The sequence below is a fragment of the Myotis daubentonii genome, chromosome 6 (genome assembly GCF_963259705.1).
Source record: "Myotis daubentonii chromosome 6, mMyoDau2.1, whole genome shotgun sequence".
NCBI classification, from domain to species: domain Eukaryota; kingdom Metazoa; phylum Chordata; class Mammalia; order Chiroptera; family Vespertilionidae; genus Myotis; species Myotis daubentonii.
The window spans coordinates 10,824,155-10,841,746 of NC_081845.1; the positions used below are offsets into that span (position 1 = coordinate 10,824,155).

At 40.6% G+C, this 17,592-nt stretch overlaps 1 protein-coding gene across 2 annotated transcripts in view; it reads right to left on the minus strand.

Moving 5' to 3' along the window:
• Nucleotides 1-17,592, minus strand: part of UST (uronyl 2-sulfotransferase) — a 264,853-nt gene that overhangs the window by 172,210 nt on the left and 75,051 nt on the right. The window lies entirely within an intron of this gene.

A 17,592-nucleotide genomic window follows, 5' to 3' on the forward strand; every position in this document is an offset into this window, starting at 1 on the left:
TTGTTTGAACCCGGTGAAAGAAGATAAGGAACAAATCTGTGAAGAAGATAAGGAACAAATCTGTGGCAAGGCGGGTAGGTTGTAAAAGAGACACTCCTCTAAGCACACTGCCAAAATCTTGAAAGGCCACTAAAGGAGAATTGTCACTGGAGTGAGTAATTGATGTCATCACAATGCCAAATTTTCAGCAGCAGAGGCTACTAAAATGCTTTTCTACCTTTAATTTCTACCCTCGTCACCCAAGTGCTGCCCATTACACTGTGATCTATACCATCCACATATCAGCATCATTAATCAGGAGCCAGGGCCTTTTATGTCGCACTACCATCGCTCCTTCTCTGCCCTAATACTTCTGTTCTAATGCAACATTTGTCTAAAATTTCATTACACTGACTTCTCCCAAAGCAAGGTGATATTAAAATGAAGATTTGACCCTCAGTGAATAACCTTTTCCTGAAATAAAACATGAAGACAAAACCAGTGTCATAACTAACACATTAGATGTCATACCGCAGCCCTAAGAGCACAGGTAACTGAAGAAAAGCACACTCAGACAAAGTTTAATTCTCAGTTCTGCAACTGGAGAAGAGAAAGAGTAAAAATCTCTGGGAGGAAATAGAATTGTCTTTTTGTAAATGCGTAATTTATTGTCTTGAAATAGTTCGGTCAAGTTCCTCCCCAGCTGCACATTCCCAGTCATGCCCACCCTCAATGTTCATGCAGAGCCCAAGCCCATGCCTTAGCTCCAAAATCCCACAGGATGGACTCAGTGGTACAGAACAGTTCTGGGATCCAGGCCAGGTGGCGGCCCAGTGACCGGACTTGGAATGCCCAGTGCAATGTTTCCAAGTCATATTTCTATATTCCAGTCAAAATGATCTTATCCTGAAAACCACAAGTGTGCCTTTGTCTCAAAAAAATATTTTGTGTGTGTTTGATCAATTACCTGCCATAAGTTATCAAATTTAATCATGTCTAATGTGTGTTAGGGAATAAAGAAAGAAGTCTGTTATATGATGCCAAAGTTGTGCATTTTTGTCCTTATGTATCTAGCAGAGTAGAAGTCTTTTCAAATGTCACACCAAGGTTTCACGCATGCATAGGATGGGGAGTGGGAAGAGGTAGCGGTATGCAGTAGTCCCCTACTAAAGGACAAATGCCTTTGAGAAGATCAATATTCTCATTCATTCAACAGATATTTGCTGAAATTGTGTGGCAGGCCCTAGGTGATGTGCTTCTGATCCTAATGGACCACCTGCCTGGTAAAAGATGGAGCCAGGTTGCAGGCAGTTGTAACCAGGTGTGAGACGTGGAAGAATAACAAAATGAAAAAGAAAAAAAAAGAAGAGGAAGAATGGAAAAGCACAGACAAGAAATAACCAACTCAGGCTTGGAGGGGTCAATGGAGGTTTCCTGGGGAAAGTGCTATCTGTGGTCTAATGAGAAAGATAAATAAGTTGTGTCCATAGCTTGGCTATTATAAATAATGCTGCAATAAGTATACGGGTGCATGTATCTTTTCGAATTCGTGTTTTGGATTTCTTTGGATAAATACCCAAAAGTGGGATTGCTGGGTCATAGTTCGATTTTTAATTTTTTGAGGAAGTTTTAATTTTTCATAGTGGCTGCACCAATTTACAGTCCCACCAACAGTGCCTGAGGGTTCCCTTTTCTCCATGTCCTCACCAACACTTGTTTGCTGATTTAGTGATGATAGCCATGATGTTATTCTGACAAGTATCAGTTCATATTTCATTGTGAAAATGATAGACTTATTGGGGTGATCACTTATATATGTTATATGTAAATGTCTAATCACTATGTTGTACACCTGAACAAACATAATATCGTATGTCAACTGTAATGAAAAAAATTTGTAAGTGACCATTTTTCAGAAAAAAAATATGGTAAAAAGAATTAAAAGGTAAAAAGGGGATCTGTGAGAGAGAAGCACATTCAAGGCAAAGGGAACAGAGTTCACTTGGTGGCTTACAAACCTGGGAAGCAATCTGCTTCCAAGCTCTGTATGTTATACGATTTCCTCATACAAATGGATGAAGAAAAATACATTTGGTTTACATAGTGATACACTGTAATTTCTGTCTCAGTAGAATCCCGGGTCGAAAAGCAATAACTTTGAGAATAGGAGCCTCTGGAACATAAACAAGACAAGGCTCTTTTCCTGAACCCTAATAGCTCAAACATACATTCGGATCTGGGACACGCACCCCAGGCCCTGGCAGCAGGAGGGGAAACAAGAGATTCGCATTTAACCAACAAACACGTGTTTTTAATAGATTCAGTGTAATTTATCTATTTACACGGACTGTCACTTCTTCCCAAAGGAAAACTCAGTGGGCTCTGTCCACGTTTGTTTCTAAACATCTTAAACGCAACGGTCCAGACTCTGCTTTGCTTTAGGTCCTTTCCTAATTACAACACTGGCATTTATCACAGACTCCTAACATGAGTGCAGTTAAAAACATCCCTTCTGGAGAGAGATGAAAGAATCTAGTTGCTGGTTGGCTCGATCCCTGTTGCTGATAATTAAACCACTACCAGCCATCGTCCTAGGATTCCTTTCATCTTTTTTTACTCTTTTTACAAGAGTAAAAAATCATCGTTGCAAACATTTCCCAGCCCCATGCAGCGTGTGGCCCCTAAACAGCCAGCCAGTGAGCTGAAGGGTTCCTCCTGGCTTCCTGCATGCCCTTCCTCCTCCCCATGTACACAGGAAGTTGTCAGAGATTTAGGAAAGTCTGCACATGACCAGCTGTTCTGATCATTCTCTGCTGTCTCCTCACCCCAAGAAAGCCTAGTCACAGCAGCCTTCTTATGCCTACTGACTAGAGTGGTGATTTGTATCAACACCCATGGACTGCAAAAGACTCCACACACCTTGCTGAGTGGAAATTTACCAGCAGTGTTTCTAGTATGGTTACTAGTAAATCTTCATACAATTATGTATGTATTATGTAGGTACAGGTGCATAGAGATTTGCATATATATGCATAGTTTTATGTATAAAGGCTATAAGTAAATAAATATGTACGTGTGTATAATAACAAATAAATATTTTATAGGTTGTTGTTGTTTTTTAATAAAGTAAACCAGGGTAATATGAGGGGGCATCTAGCTAGACCATTCCCAGACTGCATTTCAGGGACAGTGGTGCTGAATGTCCAGGACAGTCGCTGTTTGTTGCTTTGTGATGTCCAGGAGGAGTTAGCCCAGCTTCAGCAGGTCCACACAGGCAGGTGGACTCTTCCTACGTGCTCACTTCCCTCACTGCCCTCACCCCTATCAAGTCCTCCAAACAAGGGCTGAAGGCCTAAGTTGAAGATAGAAATATACTATTTTCCATGCCTTTGAAATGATTATTTCTTATACTCAAGGAAGGAGATTATGCAACCTATTAAGGAGATGAATTTTCAAAAAAAAATTGTTTAAAACTCCGATGCCTGCTTTTCTCCAAGGTATGTGGCCTTCAGTTTCTCAAAGGTTTCTAAACTACTAAAGGGTTATGATAATAATGGGCATTTTAGTTTCGTATGACCCTTAGGTTTGTCCTGTGTTTGGTCTGGGCCAATCATCCTATTCCAGATAAGCAAACTCATTGCCAAAACATTTGGCTTCCCACACTTGGATTACAGGGGTCACTCTGCCAATCTTTCTACTTCTTTAATCCATGGCAAATTTCAGACCAGAAGCTCTGTCCAATAGCAGATCATAGAAAAGACTCAATTCATCTACACTGAATGAACCTACTGAGAAGTATGTAGTCAGAAATCACTCCATGCTTTCCTGTCAATCTTCTGTAGCAGTGGAAATTAACAGCAGAGAATTTCTCCAGAATAGCATCTCTGTGTTGGGGTAAAGTTGGAGCCTTTGAAACTATTCATTAGAACAGTAAAAAGTTTAATACCCTCTTTGGGTCAAAACAACCATTTTCCTCATAATGTCTAATTTTCCATTTTTTTACAGAAATTTTAATTGACCCTTTGTGGCAGACAGACACTAAGATGGCCTCCCAATTATCCCCACCTCTTGGTACTCACATCCTTGTGTAATCCTCAATCTTTGAATGTGGATGGGATCTGGGACTTGCTTCTGACCATAGAATATTGCAAAGGTGAAAGATATCACTGCCGTGATTATGTCCCATGAAATTCTAACATCATCTTGCTCGGAGATACTCCCTTGCTGGCTTTGAAGAAGCAAACAGCCATGTCAGGGAGGACCACGTAGCACAGAACTATGGGTGACCTGGGTCAACAGCTAGCGAGAATCGGAGGTCCTTAGTCCAACAACCCACAGGAGCCTGAATCCTACCAATAACCACGTGAGCTTGAAGTGAAACCCCAGCCAACACCTTGATTACAGCCTTGTGAGCCAGAAGACGCGGTTAAGCCGTGCCCAGACTCCTGATCACAGACACTGAGTGATAGTAAACATGCATTGTCGTAAGCTGCTAAGTTTGCTGTCCTATTGTTATGCAGCAATAGATAACTAAAACATCATCTTAAAAGACAATCAGTCAGAGGTTGACACCTGTGCTTTCAATGACATCCAAGTGGACTTCCCAGGTCACACAGTCCTGTTGCTGAAGCATAGCCTCCCAGCAAATAGTGGGACTCACCAGGCCACCATGCTCCAGGACAACCAATGCCTGCTTTTCTCTATGAGGATCACTGATCTCTGACTGTGGTAAGCTTTTTCACTCAGCAGCCCTTCAGTGTTTGCTATGGACATGGAGTTGTATTTTTTCTCTAGGCTCAAGTTTATTTTTAAAATATAATATAGGTATTATTGCATAAGCCCTTGTCCACCAAGTACAGCATAAAAGACTGGGTCATGCTGTGAAGACTAGATATGTAGTTGACCTTGAGGGTAGAGGATAGGCTCTTTACTAAATTTAGGCCAGCTCATTGTTCAGGTAGGATCTGAGTCTCAAGAGGCATTTTTTAAAAGAAATCTTGTGGGTATTGCTGAATACCGACACTGATGGGCCCTGGAAAGGAGGAGGTATTATGGCTCCCACAAGATGCTGTCAGCCCTCCTGCATATTTGTTGATCATTTTATTCCTACCTGGCACTGTTAAGTCCTCCTACACAGGCATAGGGAGTTTAAAAGACTCTTTAGAGGCCAGCAGAGAGAAATTATGGTATTTAATTGGTGGCAAGGTCTTTAGTACTGTGGTCAGCAATACATAAAGCCAGCCCTGGGGCAATCAAGGGTTACCAGAATACTCCCTGAATGAGAAAAGAGAAAACTGAGTCCAGGAGGCAAGGCTGGTACCTCCATGTCCTTGAGGGAAGCTGGGCTAGTAAGATGGTCACTTACTTCCTCCATAGGGATGACCGATCTGCCACCTCCCTTTGAAAGACTGCTACCCTCCGGAGATGATTGCCCAAAGCATTTTCAGTTTAAAGCTATCTGCATGCCACAAGGCCTGAGGTCAGAATTATGGATTTTCATTGTTAGAAGGTGACCTTGACAACCATTTTTGCAACCCTCAAAATTTTTCACCTGCATCATGTTTGTGCCAGACACTGCGTTAAGCACTGTGGATACAGAAGTGAGTGACACCTAGTCCTGACCTTGACAGGCACACAGTCAAGTAGGAATTAGAGCATTTTAAAAGGCAGCATAAAACTAGTAAAAGACCGATAGTATCAAATGTTGGAGAAGACATGGAGAACAGGAACTTTGATATATTGCTGATGAGAATATAAAATGGCACAGCCACTGTGAAAAACTGGCAGTTCCTTATTAAGTTAAATATGTTTCTACTCTATGACCCAGGGATCCCACACGTAGGTAATTACCCAAGAGAAATGAAAACATATGTCCTCAAAAAGACACACATACAAGAAAAACATAGTTTTAGATTTTAAAGCGATCTGTATTTTAAATCACAAATTACAGTACCCTTATTCACAATAGCCCCAAACTGGAAAGACTCCAAATGCCCATCAATAGGACAATGGATAAACAAATTATGATACTATTTATAAAATGGAATACTACTCAGTAATAAAAATGAATAAACCATTGATATGGTGAATATCAATACATATCACAACATGATGAATCTCAAAAAAAATTGAGTATAAAAGTGATAAACAAAAAAAATAACACATTCACTCTAAATCAATTTCTATGAAGTTCAAGAATAGGCCGTCTTAATCTTAAGTGACTGGAACCTGCAGAGAAGGGGCATGAGGAGCTTCCTGTGCTGTGAAAGTGTTTGCATCTTGATGAGGCAGACAGTTATACAGATGTGCACACTTAACGCATCTCATCAAACTGTACACTTACGATATGTGCACGGCACTGCATGTAATTTTGCCTCAATTAAAAGTAAAAACATAAATTGAAAGCACAGGATTTAGGAATCAGTTAGGTCTGGGTTCCTACTCACTGGGATCGGGGCAAGTTATTTAATCCCTCTGAGCTCCCCTTTTCACACCTGCAACATGGGACGATGCTGCCTAAGGTTTGCTGCCTCTCAGGGTTGTGTTGAGGATTAAAAAGAGACGCCATCTATCGAGTATTTAGCTTAATGTCTGACACACAGTGCACAATAAATGAAAGTTATTATAATTCTTACTTTTTAAGAAACTACATGAAGTATGTGTAAGTGTTAAGTCAAACCTAGAAGAAGCAATGCTGCCTCAATGGCAAAGTGGGTCAGAGAAAACTATATAAGTGAGATGATGGTATTAACTGGCCCTTGAAATAGGATTTTATCAGGTGGAAAAAGGTTTGGAGATAATTAATTTCTGCATCCTTTTTAACCAAGTTACTCTGACTCCTGTAAGTTAAGCAGTTTTCATGGGGCACAAGACATATGAGAATGGGTGAATTCAGCAAAATTCATTAATTATATGCCATACATAGCTCATCTTGCAGTAATGGGAGAAATAAAACACAAAATGACCATGAATACCTAATTATACTGGAAGTGTGGTTCACTTCAGGTACAATGGGAAGTTTAGCCAAATTACAAATGTCTTCAAGCCCGCTAGGCCCATCACATTGAATCGTGGCTCTCGAGGTGTTCTGAGGGAGATCATGGTTTTAGACAGACAAAGCTGGGACTGGAATCTGGAATTGGCCACCTCCTTGCCATTTGGCCTTTTGCAAATCACTTCACCACTGAGAATGTCAGTTTTCTTACCTGCAAAATATCTAAGACTTGGAGATCAAATGAGATAGCCTGAGTGAAAACAGCAAGTACAGTAGAGCATTACTAGAGTAGAAGCTTGAAACGCATTAACTTACTGCCCATGGAAAAAGCTACAGAAAAATCTGAAGACTACAGTTAGAATAGAACTGTGGGAGGAAGGTGTCTCTTAACCTCAAACTGTAATAGTATTGATTGAATAATTGTCATTAAAGAATTAATCCCTTTAAAAGAAAAAACATAGTTTTAGATTTTAAAGCGATCTGTATTTTAAATCACAAAACATTGCTTTTGACCAAGCTTGGCCAAAAATAAGTGATGTTGGCATGGGTGGGCTGCTTTTGCAGTCTTGCATAATGGTAAGTGGAGTCACTAAGAAGGGAACATTTATTTTGTGGGCACCTGTCCCACTCAACATCTGCTCCCTGCTTCTCCTATGATCAGTCCAAAAATGCTTTCAGAATATTTGATATAAATAAGACTCGATAGATATGTTTCTTTCCTGAAATTTGAATATGGGAAATGATGTTTATCTACAGGAATCTTCAGATGCCTGGGCCCCAAATTTAGGGTTTCAAAATTTCATTTCTGGCAATAATTACATAGGTGTGTTCTTTATTTTATTTACTATCTCTTTCCTGTGTTTTATTTAGCTTCTAGAACCACACTGAGTATGTCATCACCGCGACAGAGCAGTTTGTAAACCCTCTAAGTGCTACTCACCAGGATGGCCACAGACCAGCCCTGTTATAAGAAACCTCTTAAAATACACAGAATAGGGCCTCACTGTATTCGCTGCCTCCAAGGGTATGATTTAAGGCTAAGTGCAAGCATATGACTACCAAGGAAATGGCCTTACACTTTTTAAACATATCAGATACTCCAGCAAAATAAAGTACATGGTTGAAATAACATTCTCACTTTGTTAGGACAACCACAGATGAAGAGATTTGCAGATGGGAAAGAAATCCCCACAGCCTTCCTCGGGCTACTCACACCTTCAGAGGAATGGCACCTCTCAATTCCCTTGGGGAAGGCTACACCTCATCTCCTTATCAAAGTCAGCCAACCACCAACACAGCTCCTCCTGAGCAGCCCCCAGATCTCCTTCTTGCTCTTCTCATTTAAAACACAAGAAACTAAAACCATAGTTTTTGCAACAATATCTCACATACAGCTCTATCTTGTAAGTAAAACCGTGATTGGCATAAGGCAACTGCATACAGTAGGTACATGCATGTGACTGACATTTTCTTCAAAACACAGACGAGAAAGGATGGTTAGAAAGCCCCTTCTTGCCTACACAACAAATTAAGGGAGGTTTATCTTGGTTTTCCCAGAAAAGCAATTAAGACAAATCTTTGCTATTTTACTGATATTCTCTCTGCCCTAATGACAGAGTTTAAACATCCTAGGGGTGATTATAAAAGCACCAACTAATGATCTGTGAAGGAAGTCCTTTGGACTGTGGACTGACTTGCCATTAACTCACTGCTCTTACTGTATTGTGGTGGTAGTTAAATGTTAAGCACAGCAAGGCGAGAAAAAGGAAAGTCCTTTCTCACTTTTAAATAGTAATTATCAAATTGTAAATCAATCAAAATGGAACATGAAATAACAACAAAGAAATCTATCAATTTATTGGGATTTTTCTTGCTCTCTAGTTCCAAGGACAAAATTTCTCCTCAAAGATGGAAATTGAGAAGGTAAAATTCTGACAAAACTTTTTATATTTCTTCTTCCCCTAAGTATTAGATTAATCATAAGAGAAGGAAATTATGTAAATAAATGCAGGTATGGGAATTTTTTATGGATACAAATTAATTACTGATGCCATAAGAAATTTTCTAACCTCATTTTTAATGTATCGCTTAATAAAAGGTGATCTTTCTCTGCTTTTGAAAAAAACATTTTCTTCACAAGTTAGGAGAAAGACATTTTATTTGACTTTAAATCTTACTGATCTTTATTTCTTTAATCTACCAAAATATCAAGAAGAGCTAGTACAACTTTACAGTTCTTTTTTTTCCTTTCAAACATTTCTTGGTCATTGAAGAAATTCAAGTTTCAGAAGGCAGTCATGGTCAAGCATAAAGGCAAGTTTTCATTTAATTAACACCGGCAGGGACAGCATGGTAAGCCACGCACTGCGTGCAGAGAAGGGTAATCTCCTAGGGGACCAGGCTGCGACTGCAGGGCGAGGACAAGATCGGGGAGCTGGTGTCCAGTCGCTAGGGCTCTGCAGGTGGGGAAGTTCCCAGGAGAAGGGACCAGAGCAGAAGAGGGTCAGACTCCAAATGCCAAAGAACAATCTCCACTTCCTCTTGCTGGTAACCCCTAGGACACGACCAGCTGCTACAAGTATCAGCATTCAGAGCACCCATCCCATTCTTTCACGTCCAGGAGACTTGCACCCCAGAAATAAGGCCTTCAACCCAAATGCATAAGTCAAACCCTATTTTCCTACTAATAATCCTTTTCAAACAGGGTCTGAATTCAGGTGAGGTGCGGGGGTCCGGTGGTTGCAGCGTGACCACCAGAAGTGGCATTCCCAGCACAGCAAGTTCATTGCCAGCCCAAGACCATAGCAATTTCCTGCTCTCTGGGAATATCCCTTCCTTTTGTCCTTTCTGCAGCAACTGGCCTTTCCATCCTCTCAACACCACTGTAATCAATCTCCTGTCTAAGTTACCCCCTGAATCTAAGTTTCCGGAGTGTAGTGGTTATCACATTCGCCAACACCAAGACGCCCTCTGAAATAATTCTGTCTCCTCATTGGACCCTGCCTCATACTATGTTTCTCTCACTACCTGGTACAGTGAGTTTTGCCCAAAATAGGGAAGTACAGAATCAGCATGGTACTATGGAAAAACAACAACACTGAATTCGGAGTTTAGAAGAACTTGAAATCTCTGCTCCATCACTTAACTGGTCACTTTGGCAAGTGAGTTAGCCCCTACTTACCTCCTCTGCGTAATGGGAGCAATAGTATTAACCATAGCCAAGGGAAATAGGGGCGTGGGGGAAGCCTCTAGCTCTAAGGCTCTCAGCCTAACTACACATTAGTATCACTTGGGGGAACTTCTTTTAAAAATCCAAATCTGGGCTCACTCTCTGTCCGCCAGAGTCGGATACTTAATCTCAAGTTTGATCCAAATGTTGGTAGTTTTAAAATCTCCCCAGGTGACCCATCCTCACAGTAGAATTTGAAAACCACTGGGGTAGTGCTCGTGTGTGCTCTGCAAACTAACAGCATCCACAGCACCTGTCAGGAAGGCAGATTCCCAGGCCCCACCTCAGACCTATTCGATCCGAATGCACAGTTTACAAGATTCCCAGGGATTCCTATGCACATGATGCTTGAGGAACGCTGATCTAAAATACAGTAGATACTCAATGTACAATATTAGCCTTATTGAAAACTAATAAACACTTATTGAAACTGAATGTTGAGGCACATATCTGTGAAGGATCCTTGAGTGGAACCTACTGGAACCTTTACTCCTGAGGATCTGGCCTCAGTAACACGATCCTCAGAGTCCATGCCCTCGCATGTACTACAGCAGCTTCTAGCTGGTCTCCTTGCGTCTACCTGTTTCTCTGAGACTCATTCTCCATTCTCCACAGGCAGTTAAAGTGATCTTTTAAAATGTGAATGAGAGCTCAGCCAGAGTGGCTCAGTTGGTTGAACGTCTGGCTTGCACTAAATGGTTGACAATTTGATTCCCGTCAGGGCACATATCTGGGTTGATCTATGTTTCGGGTTCAACCCCCAGTTGGGGCACCTACAGAAGGCAACCTATGAATTTTTCTCTCTCACATTGATGTTTCTCCCTCTCTCTAAGCATATCCTTGGGTGAGGATTAAAAAATATATTTATGTATGAGAACCTTGATATTCCAAGTTGGGTCCATGGAAGCTGTTAGAAAGGCAGAATCTCAGGCACCACCACAGGCTTACTGAACCAATCTTCAGTTTAACAAGTTCTCCAGGAGTCCGGGTGATTCAATACTCCAGTAACTTGATGTTACCCTAGGAGGAAACCACAAACTCCAGGTGATCTGGCTCCTGCTTTCCTCTCCAACCCAGCATCCTAGTACCCACACCCACTGTCACACACACAGTGGCCTTCCTTCTGCTTCTCGAGCCCACCAAGCCCATCCTCACACCATCCCTGCTGGCTCCTTAGCTCATTAGTCACCGCCTGAGAGTGGCCTTGCCTGTTCACCATATTTCATGCGTCCCCATCCCTCATCCTATCTCCAGTTGTTCTCTATCATATTATCCTGTTTTCATTTAATCAACATACTTGTGAATATTTGAAACTATCTTATTTATATGTTTACTTATTTATTTCCACCCTCTCCCCTCCAAGAATGTAAGCTCCATGAGAAAAGGGACATGTGTGTCATGTTCCCTGCTAATATCTCAGAGCCCATAAAGGGATGGGTAGGCATTTAATAAATACTTGTTGAATATACGCATCCTTCATATGTTTTTCTCTGCAATTTCCAGTACAATGAGTTTGATGCTAATTATTAGAAGGAAGCTCCTTTTCCCACACCTTGAAATTCCAAGTGAAGGAACTTTAGCCAAAGAACATTCCTGGCCTGATAAGTCTTCCACCTCCTTTCAGCGACTTTTTTGATGGATGGGTTTTGGAGAAAGCAACTGAACATTTCTGGCTTTTGGAACCAGCCTATCTCCTCAATCTTGACACCCTCTGTCACTAGATTCCCTTAGAGGGGCAGGCTTTGTCCCAGTAAGGGGGTGGGGAGAGGTGCCATGGGTTTCAAGGAGAATTTCAATTTGAAGGAGAGTTGGCAAGCCCCCTGGGATGCAAATCTAAAGCCATTTGCAATTTGAATTGCCTGTCTCCAATGGTACAAAAAGATACAAAATTCAAAAGAGGACTAAAGAAGTATTATATTATAAACTGCTCAAAGTCCTAGCACACATCACAACTCCTATCAGGAATACTAATAATACCTATCTGTACAAATGGGTATCCTTGGAGAGCTAAATGTCATATTCAAATATCCGTGGAAGTATCTACAACTCTGTTTTCACCTCCAATTTATGCCCTAATGAGTTATCAGCTAAGGAAAATGATCCTGATTCAAGGGGTTTCCCATGACTCCTGAAGAGAATTGCTCATCTCTTCTCCTGGCATGTTAATCCATTCTCCAAGGTCTAAGGGTCTTCGGAAAGCTGAGCTCTGTTGAGCAGCTGTTTCACCTGAGAAGTGCCCTGCTTTCTCACCCACCGTGGAGAAAACTTCTTGCCTCCCCAGCAGATCACCTGTGCACTCTGGAATGCCTAGCCTCCTTATCCTGGATACTTGGTGGACCCAACGTCCCTCAGTGTTTTCAATGGCATCTGGAAATGGTAACAAGTCTCAGAAAGCGGAAGATATAGCCTAGAAGCAATTAGAATATGTACATCAAGTCCAAAATCTCTAAGTTCCTTCAGAGCTAGATGGAATTTAGAGATGTTCTAATTGAATCCTGGTATCAAAAATCCAGTGCTCAGAGAAGTTAAGCGATTCGCCCAAGGTAACTCAGCTAGAGGGTGGCAGGGTCTGAACACTGTATCAATTCAAGGTGGGGCGTCTTTACTATAAATTTAAACAAATAAATTAGGTAGTTGTGTGAAACACTGCCAGATGCCAAGTAGGTCCTATGAAATTTATGTTTGTTTGGGTTTTTGTGAGATGGAATTAACACAGGTTAACATGAGCCAGGCGTAAGAAAAAAAAAACGATGACATGTGCCAAGCCATTACAGTACCAGTAACACACTCATGACTCAGAATAAATAATTTCCATGCACATTAAGTTAGCGTTGGCTTTTGACAAGAACATATTTGAGCACATGTAACTGCAGGGATTAACTGGGAGGGCTGTTAAGCAGATGCCCTTCCCCGTGTGTGCTGGGGAGTGCTTCTCCTTGTCCATCACCAACTGCGATCATTCACATGAAAGAAAAAAATGAAACTTCCCCAAGTTCTGCTTTCAGTCACCACAACCCACGCCTGTAAATCTGCACTGCTCCTTTTAGCAACTTATTGGCTAGACAACAAAAGGGGTGGTTTCTTTTCGTCTTTTCTGAAAGTGATTGTGTGGCATCATGAAACGGAAAACACATACTCATCTTTAAACTAACTGTAGTTTCTAACATGCCTTTTTAAAAATAGCCACGGAATTGAAAAAGAAAAATATTTTCCAAGCAAAGCTGATTGCTCTGAACTTCCTGCCCTACCCACTCCCACATTTTTACACCAATGTCAATACTTAAGATTCAGAAATGAATCAATCAGGCGTTGTCTTGGCAAACCCTAAAGGCCCCCAACTAAGCGTGCAGGCTGGCCAATACTCCATGGGTGCCAGTGAGCCGGCTCACTCAGTGCACACAAGGTGCCCATTTTGCACCATGGCAAATGACAGACTGGAGACTCAGAAAATGATGGCACTTGAGCCCTTCATGACAAGCCCGCTTCATCAATAAATCAGTTAAATCTTAACAAGCCACGATGAGAGCTGACCAGAGACCAGAGACTTGCTTCAGACTGGCTCTCTCTGAGAAAGCATCCTAAGTCCTTACCTTTCTCCCAGCGGGAAGAGGCCATTGGCCACATTCTCTGTGTTGCACAGAGATGACAGAACATTTTGTATTCCTCTTTAATTCGACAAAACTTCTCTGAGCTTCCTGAGATGGAATTTCAAATTGTTAGCAATTCACTGCCACCTTAAAGATTGATTGTTCATTTGTATATTTTGGGGATTACACTTTGATAGGTCATGTTAATGGTCATTATCTAGTCGAAAATTTCCGATGGAATTTATCTTTAAGGAGTGAATTCCATGATATAAGAATTCATGTTTTTAAGTATCCCTGCATATAGCACAGCTCCTAAGTTCATGGTATGCCCTCGATGACTAGTTAATAAACAAAGAACTAAATGAGTGACTGCCTTGCTTATTGGAAATAATGTTGTTTCACCAAAGGGAATACTTTCTCAAAATGGTTTACTTTTACCTATGAAATCTAAAGGTTACCTACTAGTAAGTTGTTTCCTACAAGCAGTAACTAACTGGTAATAAACTATTTGGGGGATTTTAAAAGGTGGTCAAAGAAGTAAAATTATTTTGACATTGGATATTTTTTCTCTTTGTTTGAATGTATTCAAGATCAGATTAAGTTAATCCTATAACAGTTCTGATTTTTCTCCTCCCCTGTATCAGTGCTGTTCTTTTGAGATCTTTTTAAAAGCTGCTAAACAATGTAAAACCATGGAGACAATAGGTGGAAAAAATTACATGTTTGAGACAGACTCTTACCCATCTTGTTCCAATAACAGCGTCAATTTCTGAACGAAAAACAACATGGGGAAAAGGTCGACATGGCAACTGCTTCTCTCAGAATCAGCCATTTCACAGACTGTTCATATTGATAAGAAAAAGACTCCACTCTTAAACGGTCAAGATTTATGCAGGCCCTTAAGACCGTGCCTAGGTCTGGAAGGATGTTTTTTTCTTTAACCTTTTTGATGAAACGGCTGGCTTTAAAGGTATGCTTTTTATAAGAAACATTCGGATCCGTACATGTTGAATTTCAATCACTCCACTGCTCTAAGCGGAGATCTGCACAGTGGACAACTCTGTGAAGTTTATAGGTGGGCGGCTGGCTGGAAAGGTGACGATCTTTCCAGCAAGCTTAGAACATCTATAGCCTATTTGTCCTCCACCTAAATTTCCTTGACCACAAGGTACCCTTTGAATCTTGGACTCTCACTTTTCCTACTGGGAGCTTTTTGGTTCTCGTTTCATAAAATCAAGGTTGTCCTTTTTTTAAAATTTCTATAGGCTCCACGTGTTTAAAAACATGTTTGTGATGTTTTCCTATCATTGCAAAGAATGATTTTGTTACAAACCAGCAATACTGCCTTCACAGAGCTAAGTAAATCCATGTGAGAAGGTCTCCGATAGTCTGGTGCTTTTTCTGGGGAAGACAAGAAGGTCAAGAATGATTCCATTAAATGGTATTGGATAAGTAAGTGCCCAGAGCTTCTTTTCTTCTGATTAAAGTCTCAAGTAAAAGCTTTTTCTCATTTTTTTCTACTGACTATTTGTTCTGACAGTTATGACAAAGAAAAGACAGAAATACAATACTGACTTGGCATTGCTTGCTAGTTATTAGAAGCAAGTTTAAAAAAAAATCACAGAATACAAATAGTTCAGAAGTTTTGAATCCTTGCCTAAATACCAAATAAAACTCATCTGACAAGGGTCCACATATAAATTGACTATATTTCTCCACTAGGTATCCCAACACTAATAAAATAGAGGGTTGTGCTGATGCAGTTGAATTTGCATTTTCTGATTCACTTTCCTGTATGAGGTTGCTTTGACTTTTCCCTCCTGAAAAGTGTTCCTCAGAACAATTAAATCACCATCAAGGTTATTACCAACTCAACGTGCAATCGCCTTGACACTCTCAGTTCACTTGTCTACCATCATGTTATCATAACTGGGCAGTGCAGACCTGGGGATATGCTTGCGGTATGCTGTCCTTTCACTCTGTAGGATTAGTGTTTAGGACTCTTTCAACGATAACTTTAAATTAAACTTGCACTGTACTAGGATCCTAAGGACCTCATATTGTGATATGGAAAATTACATCCATAAGCAACATGTTCAGTTTATGGTGTTTTTAAGAACTAAAGAAAATTAATATGCACATTCTTGTTGTGGGCTAAATGTTTCTATCCCCCCAAAATCCCATATGTTGAAATCCTACCCCCCAATGTGATGGTATAAGGAAGTGGAGCCTTTGGGAAGTAATTGGGATTAGATTCTGTCATGGTGGGACCCTCATGATGGGATTAGTGCCCTTTTAAGAAGAGAAAGATATCTTGCTTTCTCCAGGCACACACCAAGGAAAGGCTATGTGAGGGCACAGCAAGAGACCACTGTCTATAAGCTAGGAAGTGGGCCCTCACCAGGAACTCAATATGATGGGGCCTTGATCTTGGGTTTCCCAGCCTCCAGAACTATCTGTAATAATAAAAGCATAATATGCTAATTAGACCAGAGGTCCTTCCGAGCAACCTTCTGGACAAAGCTGGGGCTGTGAGGACCGAGCCCCGTGCATGAATTTTGTGCATAGGGCCTCTAGTGAGAAATAAATGTCTGTTGATTAAGCCACCCAGTCTATGGGATCAGTCTATGGGATTTTGTTACTGCTTCCTAAGCTATGAAATATATCAAAACTTGGCCTTCATACAATCCAGGCCTCGGTTTTCTTGTTTTTGAATGGGGATAATAATTGTACTTATCTCTTTCCATTATTGTAAAGTTGAGTTATTATTTATTTGTAAGGCACTTGGAACAATGCCTTGCTCCTAATAAGCACTATATAAATGTCTGAATCATGAAAATAGAAAATATTCATGTCTGGCACACAGAATAAATGAAACCAGCAGAAATGCAGCCTTAATTGAACAACACTAAAACTATAAAGCAAATTTCCTATAATAATGGATACAGCAGTACAAAAACTCCTCTTCTGTGAGTCATGAAATGACTATCCCAGTCACAAATGCACCCAGTGGTATTTGCATAAGACACTCCCTCCCTCTGCACCTAAATTATTTTATCTGCAGAATGAGAGAATTGTACTGTAGTTTCTGAATGCAGGTTTGTGGTTGTGAACCAATCAGTGCTGATCCATTCTATGACAAAAGGGGGAAACAAAGGACAATGAATTGGGGAAGGGGGAGTTCATAAAGTTACATATGATAATTTTCAAGGAATATTTTTTAATCTGAGATCATTATTATTCCCCTTCCTTTCTTTTGTTCTTTCTCTCATTCTTTCTGCCTTTTCTCTATGTGGAAACTTCCTCGTTTTATGCAACAGTGATGAAAGTAGATGATAGATTTTCTTGTTGTGGTCAAATATATCTAACATAAAATTTACCATTTTTAAATGTACAGGTCAGTGGCATTAAGTTCACTCACACTGTTGTGCAACCATCACCACCATCCATCTCCAGAGCTTTTCATCATCACAAACTGAGCTCCGGATCCACTAAACATTAACTCTCCATTCTCCCCTCGCCCAGCCCCTGGCAAGCCCAATTCTACTTTCTGTCTCTATGAATTTAACTATGCTAGGTGCCTCATCTAAGTGGAATTATACAATATTTGTCCTTGGTATATGGCTTATTTCACTTAACACAATATCTTCAGTCAGATTTGTGTGTACGTTCTTACTTGACAGTCCCCAAGCAATGTTCTTACTAGTTTCTCATCCAAAAGCCTGAGAACCAATGGACTAGAAAACCTTGAACTTCGCATCTAGCACTCCTAGTCTACAGTTCTATGATCAAGGCCAACAGTC